The sequence below is a fragment of the Maylandia zebra genome, linkage group LG7 (assembly GCF_041146795.1).
Source record: "Maylandia zebra isolate NMK-2024a linkage group LG7, Mzebra_GT3a, whole genome shotgun sequence".
Classification (NCBI taxonomy): domain Eukaryota; kingdom Metazoa; phylum Chordata; class Actinopteri; order Cichliformes; family Cichlidae; genus Maylandia; species Maylandia zebra.
In genome coordinates, this window is record NC_135173.1 from 2,625,220 (window position 1) to 2,642,291 (window position 17,072).

The following is a 17,072-nucleotide window of genomic DNA, read 5'->3' on the forward strand; positions in this document are numbered from 1 at the left end:
GAAACACCAGACGTGAACCACATATATGTTCTCTACATTCCCGTACAGTAGATATATCTTTTCTACAGAACAGGTCCCAGTCGAGCTGTCTTGCAGTGAGATAAAGTGCAGAGGGAAAACCTTGAATTCTTTTATTTAAAAGGATTGAGCACCAAATAAATAATGAAAAAGACTGAGGTAGAGTTCAGACTTTTCTGTTGCTGAACGTACGGAATTGAAGATCTGCGGGTTAATTAAGACTCGTGTCCCTCCAAGGCTTTAATCCCCTCTACCTAATTCAACATCACACACGAAGATGGTTGCGGCATCGCTTGGTTCAAGATAACTCACAGCAATAAAGAGGAGCGCTGCAGCGTGGATAGTAAAATATTAAGGAAGCTGGCTATAGTTTGAGTGTTGGACAAGGACAGAATGTGTGCTGCACCTGTCGGTCTCTAGCATATCGAGACTATCTCACCACATGTTACATGTTCCATATGCACGGGGTACGACCCCCTTGGTCGTGGCGTGTGGATATTTCTTTAAGACACTCCGGCACTCCCGGCTACGCCCCACAGCTCACGTGTAAAACAGCTGTGCTTTCAGTGGATTCATGTTTTGGCCTGGCTTGTACATCCATTAATAATAGATAAACTGGAATGCAGGCTTGAACTTGAACGCTGTATCTGATCCTGATACCTGTAACGTGTGTCTCATTGGTATCACATAGCATGATGGCAGTCATGACTTTGTCTATGGGTTTTAAAATGTTTCATCATAAATCTCATAATGGATCTATCTGACCACCTGCCATCAGCTACGTCTTTCCATCCACCCATCCATCAGCTGATAATTCCAACATGTCTGTCTTTACAGTGGCTTGTTTTAATGATGGATGAGGTGGGCTGAAATAGTTCACCTGCACCCCATGTCCACGAGGTCTGCTCTGCTCCGGTCTGCTCCATTTATTAATGATGGCGTGTCGTCATGCAGTAAAAGGAAGTGCACTTTTCATCCCCATCAAGTGTTCCAGATTTCATCTATTAGGCACAGAAGTTATTGGCAGCATAGGTGACGAATATTGAATAATAATGAATACACCATGTTTCTTAAAACACTGATTCTTGTTTATGTGTTCCAGGATAACTGTCCTTATTGTTTCTACCCTCATGTTCATCCTCTAGTTCTTTACATATGCTTCTCCTGGCTGTTACACAGAGTTCCTGCTTTATTTTGGTAATTATTTTCTTTGCTTTTCTTCTATTGTTTTACTTCCTGTCTTTGTCCTAGTTCTCTGCTGAGGTTAGTTTCATGTGTCTTGTGCTAGTCATTCAGTTTCTATTTAAACACATCAGCTGCTTAATTAGCCATACACCTGGTTAATTGCTTGTTAAATATCTAATTAGCCAATTACATGGCTGTGACTTTAAACGTGGCATGGTTTTTGGTGCCAGACGGATTGGTCTGAGTATTTCAGAAACTGCTGATCTGCAGGGATTTTCCCATGCAACCATCTCTACGGTTTACAGAGAATGATCTGAAAAAGGAAACTATCCAGTGAGCGGCAGGGCTCTGTTAAAAACCTTCAAGGAGATGGTCTACACCAGCAGACCACAATTGGTGCTTCAACATGAAGGCAGGAGGAAGGAAGGCAAGAGTAACAGTAACCATTCTAGCCAGAACGGGAAACTGAGACTGGCACAGGCTCACCAAAGTTGGACAAAAGAAGAGCAGAAAAAATCTGCCTGGTCTGATCAGTCACAATTTCTGTTGCAACATTCACATGTTAGAGTCAGAATCTGATGTAAACAACTCTGCCTTGTAGCAATAGTTGTTGGCGTAAGTGTGTTGGGGATATTTTCTCGCCACACCTCGGACTCTTTAGTACAAACTGATCATTTTCTAAACACCACAGCCTGCTGAGTATTACTGCTGAACATGTCCATCCTTTCATGACCACAGTGTACCCATCCTCTGATGGCTGCTTCCAGCAGAATAACACGAAGCTCAAATCATCGCAAACTGGTTTTTTGAATATGACAATGGCCTCCATAGATCTCAAATGGACTCCATAATCACCAGGTCTCAATATTTCTTCATATTTCTGACATCTTTCCTTCCACTTATCCAGTTTAGGGTTGCAGCAGGGCTGGAGCCACATGCATGTCTTTGGACTGTAGTAGCACGCACACGCAGGAAAGCACAAACTCCACAGCGTTTTCAGCCAATCAGTGGATTTGACCTTCTTGCTGCGCTATCAACCCTTGTGTAGCTGTGTTTTACTGCAGCGGTCCCCAACCTTTTTTGCACCACGGACCGGTTTATGCCCAACAATATTTTCACGGACCAGCCTTTAACGTGTCAGAGATGGGCGTTACTGTAATCCGATTACTTTTTTCAAGTAACGAGTAAAGTAAGGGATTACTATTGCAAAAACGGTAATTAGATTACCGTTACTTTCCCGTAGGAACGCTGCGTTACTGCGTTACTAAAACCGTGATTTTTTTGCGAGAATGTCTCATGACAGTGATGTAAGCGAGTGCGACGTTCGTGACAACAGCTGTGTGCAGATCAACAGTGGATCATATATGGAGTGCAGAGAGAGTATGAGCGTGCAGCGTTTAAAGCGTGGAAGTACTGACCTTACTTTGAGTTTGATTCCATAAAGAGTGACAAAAACATTAGTGTCCGCTGTGCGTGGGAAGAAAACTTCTTTTTACAGCGAAAAAACCCTAAACTTCCAACAAGCACCGAGTAGCTACGACGTAATGGGAAACTCACAGAGAAACTCGCGGATTCTTCCACTGACCGCGGCACACCTGCACCAGGGTAAACCTCCGCCTGCCCAACTCCTGCTTTACAGGTGAAAATAGAGCAACAGGACCGCTGAGTCTTTGACTTTATTTATTTTCTGCTGTGTTTTACTTGCATCTATTTGAAAGACTGAGTGTAAACACAAAAAATATTTTATTTTATGTGCTGGAATGTGCAGAAAATAGGTTTAAATGTTAAACTAATTTCTTCCAGTCAGAGAAAGTTGCAGATAATTACATTTTTGCTTGATGCATAAAGTTAAAAGATTAAAACTAATAAAACAAGTTTTAAAAAGAGACTTTTCCATCTGATTACATTTTGTATGATGGATTATGCAGAAAAAGTAGAATTGGGCTGAAAGATCTATCACTTTATCACCTCTTCAGGTTGTAAATCGTGTTTTTAAAAAGTAACTAAGTAATTAATTACTTTTGAAAATAAGTAATCAGTAAAGTAACGGGATTACTTTTTTGGGGAAGTAATTAGTAATTAGTTACTGATTACTTTTTTCAAGTAACTTGACCAACACTGGTCGCGGATAAATACAACAAAATAAAACTAGTACCGGTACCAAAAAAAAGAAAATTTATTCATAACACACGTGAAAAGACCCAGGAAAACCGAGTAAACGATAAAAACGATAACAAAATAACGCTGAAAACCGATAAAAACCCTGAAAACTATACATTTCACACCTGAGCCTCAACTCTCGCGGCCCGGTACCAAACGACTCACGGACCGGTACCAGTCCGAGGCCCGGGGGTTGGGGACCGCTGTTTTACTGTATGTCTATATTGGTTGAGCAGCATAAAGATGCAGTTGTACAGTCCTCTCCCATAGTTCTCATTCTGAAATTAAAGTTTGATAGATCCTAAATCTTTATTTCTTGTCACATTTTGATGTATAATGTAGCCTAATGATTTGGCTTAAAATAACCTACAGGTTCGACTGTTCATCATAACACTTAAATGCTTCCTCGACCGTAGCCAATAGTTTGATGTAATGCACGATCCAAACTACCATCAGCAGCTGCAGTGAGCGTCTCCTTTCCAAAGTTATCCCTTATTTGGATAACGGTGTGCACTTTAATCAGCAGCAGCCAGATGTGTTTGTTTTGAAAAGCCTGTCTTACATCAGCTCAGCATAATCCCTAAAAGGACATGTTGGAAAATGGACAACATCCATGTGAAGGTTCCCCACTGATTACTACAGAGGATTCATAGGACGTTTTCTTCATCTTTTACCTTTTCTTACGACATAAATTAGGCCAAAAAAAGCAGAGCAGGAGAGAGAAAGGGATACAACTCGCTTCTGAAAATTCAAGCTCAAAGCAGGCTGATGGGCTCATAATAATAAGCCCAGGTATGTGACACAGGAGTTTTGAGAGCTCTTCCATTTGAGAATGACAAAAAAAATTCAGCTTCTTATCCTGTTATCAAGACTAATAAAAGCATTTCACTGCTCGTTTCCTGTACAAACAATTTCTGAAAATGACCCTTGGCACTTCTTTGGTCAAAGAGTGGAGGATAATGCACCAAGACAAGAGTCTTCAATGACAGATGGACAGACAGAAAAAATCTTTCTGTATTTTGTAGAATTTAATAAGCAGATGGTTGTCCAGTCTGGGATGCTCTATAGCCTGGAGATTGAGCAATAAATTGGAGGAAAAAATCAGAGTAAAATGGAAAAGAGGAAGAGAACGATTCTCTGCTGGCTGCCCTGTCATCACTCACAGAGCTGATGACATTGAAAACACAAGAGTAAAGTGCACGATGTATGAGGCACCTGAGGAAAAGACAAAGCACGAGTCAAACTGTATACTTTTGGGAAATGCAGCATATCCAGATGGCTTGGGTTTAGGGCCGCCTCATGTTCCTGCAGTACGGGACAGTCAACCCCCCAGGTATGTAATGACAGGCCGGGACAGGATCAAACCCTCAAGATGGAGGAGGTTGTTCCAAGGTCACAGACTGTGGAGAACAGAGGAGGTGTAGGGGGGAAAAGAGAAGGACAAAGTGAAAAAAACACTCAGGAATCTTTAAAAATTCAGGTGTTGGAGAATTTAATGAAATCAAAAGCTGACCTTCTTCCACCCTTCGTTTAAAAAGATCATCTGAAACGTCCACGTGAGGTTTAAACTTGTACTCCGTGACAGATTGGAAGTATCGACCTTGTGTTTATGTTTGACGGTGGAGGCATCTCGTGGATCATCACGGATCGAGTGAATCGTGTCTCCTGATATGGCAGAACAACATCGCTGAAAAAGAAGTAGGAGATCCTCAAAATGATGATCATACTGAACACTGTATCCCAACTTCTGTGCAGATTAGATATGGAGACAGCATCAGTTTGGTAAGACTCTACCATGTAATCCAGATTGTGGTTACTCTTTTGGTGGCTGATCGAAATAAAATAAGCAGGAAATGATTTAGTACACTTAAATTCTATGTAATAACTCTGGGAATATTTAATATTAACACATTTAAACAGTTTGCAGTGCAAACAATCTATTAATCAACAAAATCATCACATCAGATTTTCAGTGCAAAACTAGTTGCTGCTGCTTATTTTGACTTTTTTGAACAGTGCTGCTCAAAAGTCTTGAACCACTGCTTTTTCATATTTTCCAAGGAGCCAGACTATGGATTAGTTTGTTAAAGTGGTCTTGAGCAAAGGTTTGCTAGGTTTTCTGCAGTTTTTCTTTGGACACTGGCTGGTTTTCGACTCATTTTCAGTTCAGCTCTTTTGTGTTCCTTCCTTTGTTAATATCACTGATCTGTGAATCATTTAAGCATAAAGAGGAGTCAAACTTATAGGATGAAACGGTGTCTGTAGCACCTTAGCAAATAAACTATTTTAAATTGCATGCTTAGGCACTTTGTCACAAAATCATAGGGTTTGTTTCCATTTCTTTAGTAAAATTTATGAAAAATTCCAACGATCAAAGAGTTTGACGGGCATAAAATGCCAAGTGCCACTCAGCTCAGCACGACCAGGAAGAAATGACCCGAAAGACTGAAGCTCAAAGTCCTGATCTCATGGACTCGTGTGGAGTATTGACTATGTGCACGTTAGCATATGCTACTTCTGGTGCGGAAACTCCTGTGGGGAGCTGTGTTTCCGGTGTCCAATTCGCGCCTTGTTTACGGTCCAAAACAAGTTTTGCAAATGAATGAATCAAGCGGCGATTTACATTTCTATAGATGTGTCGGGCATTTACCCAATATATCTGTAAATGATGTTCATCGACTTGTCGATATTTTTCCCCGCGCCTCAGAGCAAAAGAGAAAAGGGATTCAAATGTTATATTTCTCAGCTGTCCCTCGTTTATCGCGGGTGTTATGTTCTAAAAATAACCAGCGAGAGGTGAAATCAAGGAGCCAATTTTATTTTTTGATGGTGCAAAACGTTTGGTGGACATCGTGGACATACAGCGCTGCACCTCAGAGTCACACTGCTAGCATCGATGCAGCGATTCTGTACTGTACAGGAGAGACGTCACGGAGGAGATCGTCTGCAGCGATCAGGACACAATGTGATGTAAAAAAAAATAAGCATGCAAACTTGCACTAAAAAAAAATCTGCGAAACAGCGAGGTGAAAGGTGAAAGGTGAACCGCGTTATAGCGAGGGACCGCTGTAATTTTGAAGGTAAGTCACAACATACCCTTCGTACATACTAATGTATAGAAACCCTTACAAGCAGTCGTTCATTTTTTGTGTGGCTTTTTTCACGGTTTGTTAACATGCTGTGTAGGTGTGTACTTGACTAGCTGATATCGACATAACGGGAAACATCTGGTTTGACTGTTCTTCAGCTGTAGTTTGAACGCTGAACATTTGCCTGTTTAGATCATGAGACCAGTCACTATACAGAGATGTGCTTCTGAATGTGGACGAGGTGTCTTCTGCTGCAGTAATGCAGTTCTGCTTGTGTTGAGTGATGTAAACAACTGATCGATCTAAACGCTTTAAACGTCAAAATTGATCATTAGATTTTTCATGACACAACAGCGGTGAGTGTTCCCACCTTCTGCTCTTTGTAACTTAACGCCATCTTTCCTTTTTTCGAGTTTTGGACATGATTTTGGAGGATATATCTTCACAGTAGCGATTGACCGCAAAGTAAAGCTACCGGAAATGTACAACCCCACATCCGGTCTCAAACCAGGAAGTTAGCATTTTCTCGTGCACAGGGTCAATTACAGCAGCCTGGAGGTCAGAACCAAACAGACCAAAGTGCAGGTCACACAGTAAATCTTGAAAACACTCTGATGGATGCTTTATGCACTGATCTCTATATGAGACGGGATGCTGCAGTCTGTTTCGTAATAGAAAGGCTTATTTTTATCAAAGTCTCCTTCGGGATAAACATTGCCCTTGCTCACCAACTGTTCCCCTGTGGAGTTCATGTTTTTCTTTGCTCTCACTGACATTTCAACATCTGAAGATCGAGTCCACAGATGGCCAAATAGCTCTTTTTTGCATCATCTCCTTCTCACTCAGATTTATTTTGGAATCATGAGCCCAGCATAGGGGGCAGGTTCTTTTTGCTGGTGACGCCAGTTTTTTTCCTTCATATGGTGTTTTGATGCCTGCAAGCTACACATCGCGCGAGTGTGCACTCATGTGGGTGTGTGCTGTCTATCATGATGGAGAATGCAGTATAGCAAGTGTCATGTTAGTAGAACGAGGACATTAGTTACAGTGGAGCCAGACGATAAACAGATACTTCATGAAAGGGACGATAACAGAAGAAAGTGAAGTATTCAGCAAACACACAATTTCGATGCACAAGAGCTGGAGAATGTCAAGCGGAAAGTTGTTTTCCTCAGACAAAAGTTTTTGACACTGGCTTTAAAATGTGTGACTCAGATTGTTCAGATTTTTTTTCACACATCCCAAAAGACATGAATTAAGGCAGCTAAACAGAGCAGCAGCAGCTTCCAACAGAATAAAGGGCAAACGTAGAACTCGCAGTCAAAAGCAAAGAACTAAATGCTCGGCTTAAAGCAATGAATAATCAGTAACAATGAGTTTTAAGGAAGATGGCACATCATATCAGTGCTAAGAAGAAGTCAGTTGTTCGTTATTGAAAACTCGCTGACTTATTGGTTGTTTCATATCTAGATAATTGGCTCTATTCTCACGGTTCTGGGTCATTTTGACCCAGCATTTTGAGTTCCTATGTTTTGGTTTAATTTTGGATTGTATTCTGATTCTTGTGCTTTGTTGATTATTATTAGAATTCTATGTTTCTGTTTCTTCTTGTTAAGGGATTCGTTCTTAGGTTTGGTGTCTCATGTTTAGTGTAGGTTTAGTTCTGTGTCTACTCTGCGTCTTTGTGTAGTTGTTTCTTGTTTCCTGTTTTCTGTTTTATTGTGAAGGTCCGTGTCTTATGTGAGTATATTCAGTTTTGCTTCCCTTGTCTCGTCTCGTCAATTACTTCCAGCTGTGTTCCCCACCTGTGTGTAATCTCCCTCTGTCATCCTGTGTTTCCCCCTGCATCTGTCTACGTCTCCCTGCATCTCCGTTTGTGTCTCCAGGTGTTTTATTCTTAGTTTTCCCAGTTAGGTTTTTTCAGTTCTCTTCTCGCCATCCTTTGCCTTTTGTTGTACGTCATCCTCCTCAATAAAAGTCCACTCACATCACTAGTGCCTGCGTCTTGGGTCCTTTAATAAATTACACACGGCTCGCCCCGCTGGCCGTGACATCTATTTTTTAAGTCAGTAGTATAAGAGATTTCTTACTGGCTTTTACTGACTGTCTATATCAATACAGTTATAGTTATGGTACAGTTTTTTGACGCCTGTCAAAGTGGAAAATTGCAGGTCACCAACAGATATACAGATTCTTGTGTGATATGAAGAAAATTACCCCCACAAAGAGGAAACAATACAGTAAATAATGGGATCAAAATGGGTGAAATTGATGGAAAGTGATTGTCAGAGACCTTTGTTCATGTTTCCAGTATTTCCTGTCATGTTGATGGATGCACTTCACTGAAACCCAAATGACTACTAAACAAAACGGCAACTAAATAACAGCTTATACAAGGACAGGACAATACATGAGAATAAAAAGACTTTTACATAAACGTCAACTTCCTTTTACTCACATAGAGTAGGCAGAGCGTTGAGAAGGTCACGCCGCAGTAAAATATATATCTAACGACACCGCTTTTGACAAGCCATGCCACTTTTTTCCTTCATTACTTTTCAGGACTATTAAAAACACATTTCTGAAGAAGAAAATGAGATTTAAGCTCTGCAGTAGTTCTGCTCTACTGGTATATTGTAACATAATTGAGTTTTTTAGTAAAAGTCTCTCTCTGACTTTGTAATGGGCATGCACAGATATGACAGAAAGCAAAACATCACTGACTCTGCAACTTTACCATTGCATAAAATCCCCCATTGTCATTAAATTGTTGGGTTATGCTAAATCATCCTCGATCAGAACTGAGACTAGGACAGACAGTCCGTCCATCCATCCAATCTCCATCCGTCCATCGATCCATCCATCCATCCATCCATCCGTCCATCGATCCATTTGTCCATTCATCTGTCTATCCATCCATCCGTCCATCCATCCATCCATCCGTCCATCCATCCATCCGTCCATCCATCCATCCATCCATCCGTCCATCCATCCATCCGTCCATCCATCCATCGATCCGTCCATCCATCCATTTGTCCATCAATCCATCCATTCGTCCATCCATCCATTTGTCCATTCATCTGTCTATCCATCCGTCCATCTGGTCCTCCATCCATGCATCCATCCATCCATTATTCGTCTATCCATCTTTCCATCCATCCATCTATACATCCATTCGTCCATCCATCCATCCATTCGCCGTTGAGATGGTGGTGGGTCTGGAGCCTATCCCAACTACCATAGGGCAATAAGCGGGATGCACCCTGGACAGGTGGCCAGTCTGTTACATATTGGATTGGATGGTTATTAGTAATTAAAAATAAGTGATTAGAAAACATAACTGACTTCAAGCGGTATTTAAATTATCAAGCACCCAACATTTGTTGTAACGGTGTTTGTGTAAACTCTCTAAATTGCATTTCTTGTGTTGAGGATAAGCTGGGCTTATAGAAATAATTCAATAAAAAATGAACAAGTAATAATAATAACAAAATACTTTTAGTTCACTGCAATCAGGAATGCATGCTATGCTATGCTTTCAGAAAGCCATTGTGGCTGCTTCCCCCTCTTCCACCAGCACCAGCACCCCGAGCCACTTCTGAGCCACATTAAATGACTCCATAAGTTAGTTTAATAGAGAGGAGTGCAGGCCCACAGTGAAATATCCACCTTGTCAGTGTGCCACAGCTGGCCCTCAATTTAGGACTGAATAGCTAGCATTTCATGTTGTTTGCCCATATGTTCTCTGGCTCAGAGGAGTGTGTGTGCGTGCTTGTGATTGTACGGGTGTGTTTGCAGTTCCACAGGCTCTTTTGCCTCATGATTGCTTCGGCAGCACTCTACTGCTTTCTCTCCTCTATTTGCAATCGGCATGGAAGGTCACGCATGCAGCACGCTCATACAAACACACACACACACAGATACATTCATGCCAGCTGTTTTCTCCTCTCTAAGACAAACTGCGAGAGAAAAAGCAGCAGACGGGGGAAGATTTCCTCAAACTTTCAAATGTGTTTTTAACCCAAAGACCTCTCAGACTTGCTCAGTGTTTTAGGGTCAGATGAAGACAGCAGGGCTTTGTGCATTCACACTCAGTTCCTCCATTCCCTGAGCAATTAGCTCAGGATTAGATTGAGGTCAATACCTTCACCTTCGTTGCAGTCCCTCTTTGTGGAACATTTTAATCAATCCAGCCCCTCTACACACAAATCAACTTTCTTTTTCACCTCCCTCCCTCTGTTTTTATGCCTCAATTGAGATTCAAATTAAACCTCATCTAATCTGGCAGTTAAGCAGAACATTATTTTCTGCTCTCAGGTGAGGTCGTTACATTGTCTTTTTATGCTGAAAGACATGAAACAAAGGGGCCGCGTGTACTGTACCACTGAACATCATTATTAGCCCCCAAACTCTCTTTTGAATAGGTGATTTAAGCCAGAATAGAAAGGAGGATGATGAGGAGGAGGAGGAGGAGGAGGACAGTGCTAGATGTGACAGTGCTGAAGGTGATGATGATGATGATGATGATGATATGGGTCAAAACCCTCATGACCATCAGCAACAAACTGATTTCCTCCCACCGTTACTTTTGAAGGAGGCAGAGTGGCTGTCTGCAATACTTTACAGTCCATAGGTTTTACACACCATTACTGACTCTCACTGGTGGGTATTGAACTCATTTGCATGTTATGATACTGCATTAGTGTGATGACCTCAAGCTTTATAGCACATCGCAGAGCATGTGGCTGATGAGGATTTATCCAGAGGTCATCTGTGTGATGTGCACGCCAAGATAACATCAACTTCTGCAGAGCTTCCCGACATTAAGTCACCGATAATCATTAGTCACGTGCTGGAAGTCAGAGCAGATACACAAGTTCATTAAACTACTCTTGTTTTTAATTTCATAAATTAAAAGGTTCTCCCTGGATAATGAGGAGAGATGTTCAATGTCACTCAAAGTGTTCAACAGAAAACATCAAATTTACAGAATATTAATTCATCGAGACAGCTGAGTATGTGATATTAATCTGCTTTGTTTAAAATACATTAGTTCCAGAAACAATTGACCTTGTTATAAACCCATCAATAATGAAATAACTGAAATAATCACATAAGGCATGACTCTTTACTTTGGCCTAGTCTAAACTAACAATAAATACTAACAGAAATCATTGAGATTCTTATCCCAGTGTCTTTGTTTTCAGTATCTCTGCTTTTACAAAACAATATGGTTGCTACACACTTACCTCAATAAATGTCAAGGACCCTGTGGTTCAGTTATAGCACAGTATGGCACTGCGAGGTAGCGGCTTCCTGTTATGATATGATGGCATTAGAGAATCTCCAGACTGCTTTCCTTTAGTAACAGGTTGAAGTAGGTTATGATAACTGTGTCCTGCTGCTCTCTGCTGCCTGTAATGCTGTGGCTTTGTTTTGACATTGTAAAGTGAAGTAAAATAAAGCAGCAGTGTAGGCATTCCTATAACGTTGTCCTCTGTTCTCGAAGCCAGCTAACTGTGTGCTGCCAGTACCTTTCTATCTTTATCATATCATACAGCTTTATTGCAACTGATTTTTTTCCAGTAGTGGTTTAGCATGTTTTTGGCAGCAGTGATCAGAATACTGTAAGGTCTGAGAGTGGCCTCCTCTATGCTCTGTACTCAGGCCTTGGAAAACCTGGCATGTGATGGGAGACTTTGTCCAATTGCCAGATGAGGTGATTGTTGTAAAGAGTGATGCATGAGGTTTGAATACCACGTTTTTATATGCATTCAAAACGCACTCATGTTCAAACATCTTCTAGATTTCTGCCTACTGAGACTTTCAATTCTAAAATCTATTTGAAATATTTGAAAATACAAATACATTTTCTTTTTTGAATAAATGTCAAAAAAAATATTTTGAATCAGCTGTTTGTTTGTTGTTATGTTGGCAGGAAAACATACCAAACAAAATACAAATAAACAGATACAAGTTGCCTTTGTGTCATCAAGATGATGCTTTTTGAATGCAAACTTTTATACATGTCATATAAAGACATTTTCATGATTAATGGGACTAACAATGATTGCTGCTTCAGCAGGGTCATTGTGAAAGCCAAGCCACTGTCACTGGATACTTGGAGAAACAAAGGCGTTGTAAAAAGACAGAAACCCACCTGTGCTGCTGTGACAGTGTTTGCACTTGATCTCTAATCACACTTATGAAAGTATTAAACATGAGATTATTAGAAATTTTTCAATGGCTTAAATTCTATTTATTATCTTTCTGGCTGTGTAAAATTACTGTACTCACTGATGATACATTGGCATTCATAAACACATTATTTTGGCTTCGATGTATTCTAATGTAGCCATACAATGAATAAGGCTGAAAAACCGCCGCCTGGCATCAAACCACCAGAGAGGCAATAAGGTAAGTATCACTGCCAAGAAAGCTGGTGAGTCTATTAAAGGGAGACAAACTACAAGCGTAGTACTAGCGCTCAAATTTGCTAAATGTAATGTTCTGTGAGGCAAACCAACAGAGATGTGTAGTTTATCTTTCCTTACCAAACTATTCAACTCTGGAGCCATTAAAGCATTTTAGGATAGGATATGTTTCTGAAGGTGGTTGGTGTGCATATGTGATGCTTCACAGTGTAGTGAGTTTACAGTATGTGGCAAGGGGTGAGTGACATTTTTACACAAATTTTGTCAGTCCTTCAGAAATCCAAAGGTGTGCTCCCCTGCTTCACCCCGAGAGAGAAACCTGATGGTTGGAGGATGAGAAAACAGAGTAGGAGATGTGAAGGAGGGGGAGGGAGAGTCGAGGGGATCAAGGAGCAGTAAGGATGAATGTGCAGAAAGTGGCTCGGAAGAAAAGCAACAAGACAAAGACGGAGGAAAATAACATAAAGATGAAATAAAGCGTTAAAAGGCTGTGAGGATATTTAGCGTGCACGGCTCAGGTGATGAAAATCTTTTGGCCTCTCCATCACAGTAAACCTTTATTCTGACACAATAAAATAACAATTACCTCTTTCACACCTTTCTTTCAAACACTGTCCTCCACAGACGTATGCACGGCTGTCATGTTTGATGCTGTCGGGAAACTGATTTTACAGCAACATGTGCCACAGTCTGTATTTCCTGTAATGTAAATCTAATGCACGTGTGTTCAAAACTATTTCTGTGTACTCTGTATAACGCCTGTAGAGCTTTCTAAAAGGCCAGATGTTAACTGATGCATCTTGGATTAGATACATCAGATAACATCAGATTAGAAATGTAAAGAAATTAAGTCGACTCGAATTATTATTTTTACATTTCTAGTGGGTCAAATAAAAATGTGAAATGTAGAGGAAACCAAAAATACATCAATAAGAGAGGGAAGATTAGACTTAATGCACCAGGAGACAAGAGTATCTGAACCCTCTGCCTGAATATTAAAATAGAAAGAAACGCTCAAAAACATCTTACTTTACTGTTATTTGAGACGGACTGAATCAAATACATTATTACACAAAACCCATATTTATTTTTCCCGTTACATTGCTTGTTATCCCTGAAATGTGGCAAAGAATGACAAGGTAAGGTTACAATGTTTCTTTTTGTGTCATCAATACGAGAGCTGGAAGAGAGGCAACCAATCTGAAGGTGAAACCTGGGAAAAGAGGAATGAAGGCAAATAGGAACGGGGAAAAGCAAAAGAAAAGATGTGGAAAAAACACAAGCACCCAGAGAAATGGCTCCACGGACAAAATATACTTTTAAATGACCATGTGGTAATATACACAGTAAAATGAAGTAGGATGGAACAGGATAATTACTGAAAAAACAAAACAAGACAAAAAACAGTCAATTTCATAATTTCACAACATTTTAAGTGGAGATATTGTCTGAATTACAGGAGCGGGACCACTCCTCCTTCACGCCCCTTCCAACCTCAGACTATGTATGCCTCCTTCTCCAACACCTGCTGTTGTCATTTTCATGCCCCCCCCCCCTTTCCCCTCTCTTCTCCTCTTCTCTCCTCCTACCTTCCTTCATTCACCTCTCATTAGTACATGGGGTTCTGCCCGGCCCGGGAGCCTTCGCCAGTCCCCTTTGAGGCCTTCCCCAAACCGCAGCACCAGTTCATACTCCCTCATGCCTCCGCTCATCGTTCAGAGGATGTGATTCCAGCTACTGAAAGTGAATTTTAAATGTAAGATGTCATCATGAAACTTTCCCAGTTAACTCCTCACACTAAGACAGTTATTTCCTGTGTATTAGGAGGTTATCATTAATATCCAAGAACATAATAATAATTCCAGGTTTTAAATCCTTGTTTGGTTTTGGTGACATTGTGATTTCACAGAGGAACCTTTTTTTTTACACTCAATACTCTGAACTGGCACAAAGAGTCCATCCATATAATGCTCTATGAATCAGGTGTTGACAGAAGTCCCACTATAATGACATTCATAAACTTTTGTTTCGTAAAACTGAAAATGTTCCTGCATGTAAGTGTTGAGAAAATGGGCCTTAGAGACATTCAGTTGTGGTCGTTTCATGGTCTCATGGTCATTTTGGACTCTTAACGCTTCTTTTATAGAAAAAAAGAACCTGCCCACAGGGAGGAACAAAATGTTTTATGATTGAGATATTTGGTCACAATGACAACCTGTATGTTTGGAGGAGTGAAGGTGAGACTTTAAACCTGAAAACACTGTCGAGCATGGTGGTGGTAGCATCACACTCTGGGGTTGTTTTGCTGCCAGCTGGAATAGTGATGATGGAGGACTCTACCTCCCAGTTCTTGAACTTCACATGAAAACAAAAGCTCGATGGTTAAAACAACACAACAGGACAATAATCCCAAACACATGTAAAAGCTGAGTTTGGCTAACGTTAAGTTTCTTGGACAGCCTTCCCAAAGCACCGATCGCAAACCACTCAACATTTCTAACTATGCTTAAAAGCCAGTTCTGCCAAGAAGAGTGGTCAAATATCCAACCAGAAGTATTCCACAAGCTTGTTGGTGTTACCAGCATCATCTATTCAAAGTACAGTTTGCTTGTGTCTGTTTGGGCCTGTTTGGATATTTACTTTGTGTGTGGAAGAGAGAAAATCCAAAATAAATTCAGTGTTTGAAAACACAAAAATGACCAAAAATGCAAAAAAAGCTTCTTTACAGATCACATACTGTACACATACATGTGCTTGTACAATGTTATTTATACACGGACACACAAAAGCACACTTAGTCACCATTACAAAGCCCCCCCCCCACACATACACTCCTATCTGCTGCTGTAAACAACTCCTCAACCTTTTTCCAGTCTCAAATCCTCTGTGTGATTTACCTGCCCACATGAACAGCTTGCATGGAAGCATCATGAGGTCAGACACGCACAATTGCACACTTACTGTCTTTCTTTTCTCTCGCTCTCCACTGATGTCAGCGACGTGCAGCAGAGAAAGAACGAGCGGCTGAGTGAAACGGACAGAGTGGACTTCTCCCTCCCACACACCTAGCTTTCTATAACAGTCTCCTCTGCTGTATCACTGCAAGCCTTTGTGGACCTCTTGTTCCCAGTGTGAATCATTAACTGGCTCTACAAGCCCAGACAGGCGAGTGAGAGGAGAAGAGAGCATTTCTCAAACACTCGGCTTAAAAGCAGAGAACTTCTTTTGTTTTTTTTGCTGCACTTTTCGCTCTCACTTTCCAACAAGTCATGCAAACACAATGAAATGCGCAGGGTGTTTTGGTGAAGTGGGGTAGTCATCGTGCTCGATCATGAGACACATTTACATTTACGTGGCCTTTTGTCGTGCTGCTTCCTTTGCTTTGTCTCTTATGAACGTTGAGCCAAAAGAGAAATCTAATGCTGGGCAATTGAGAAGATGGAAATCAATGAGAGATACCACAGGTGAGTGTGTGTTCTCATGTATATTTGTGTGTGTGTGTGTGTGGAGCATTGGAGCATTAGGGATTATCCTTTTACTGCTACTCTGCTTTAAAGCATCAGGCTCTGATTTCATTAAGCTTCTCCAGCCAGAGTCTGATCGTACTGAGGAAAAGGCTGAATGGGTTTGTGATCTTCCTCGCTGCTCTCTGCACGACAGTGGAAACCTGACTTACTAATGGCGCGGTCTGAGTCAAAGGACTGACAGCAGGGGTAACCACAAGGTGATTAGCACACACACCAATTCAGGCATTATTCTCATTAAAAATGCTTATGATATACGGTAGTTTGAATAAATCCCTGAAATGGAAAACATTTAATGGGACATCCATGCAAGTAAATGACAGCTCCAACGGTCAGTGTGCTGAGCTGCATGTTGGGAGTCATGGTCAAAACCATAAATTATGCATTTGCTGTATGTTACAGTGAGACACTTATTCAGAGAGTGGAAATCCTTTCATTATCTGATTATTATGGATCCCTTGTTCTTTGCAGCATGTGATGTTTGACTGTTCTTCTATCCACTGGTGGCCTCTTCCGTGCAAGAATTGGTAACTTGGCTGTTTGGACTTTTAAATCATCAGTTTTTTAAAAATCATCCTGCTGGTAGTACTGTATGTGCAACGAGCCACACACTGAATTTAAACATATGTGCATGTGGGTGACCATCTCTCCATATTTTTTGG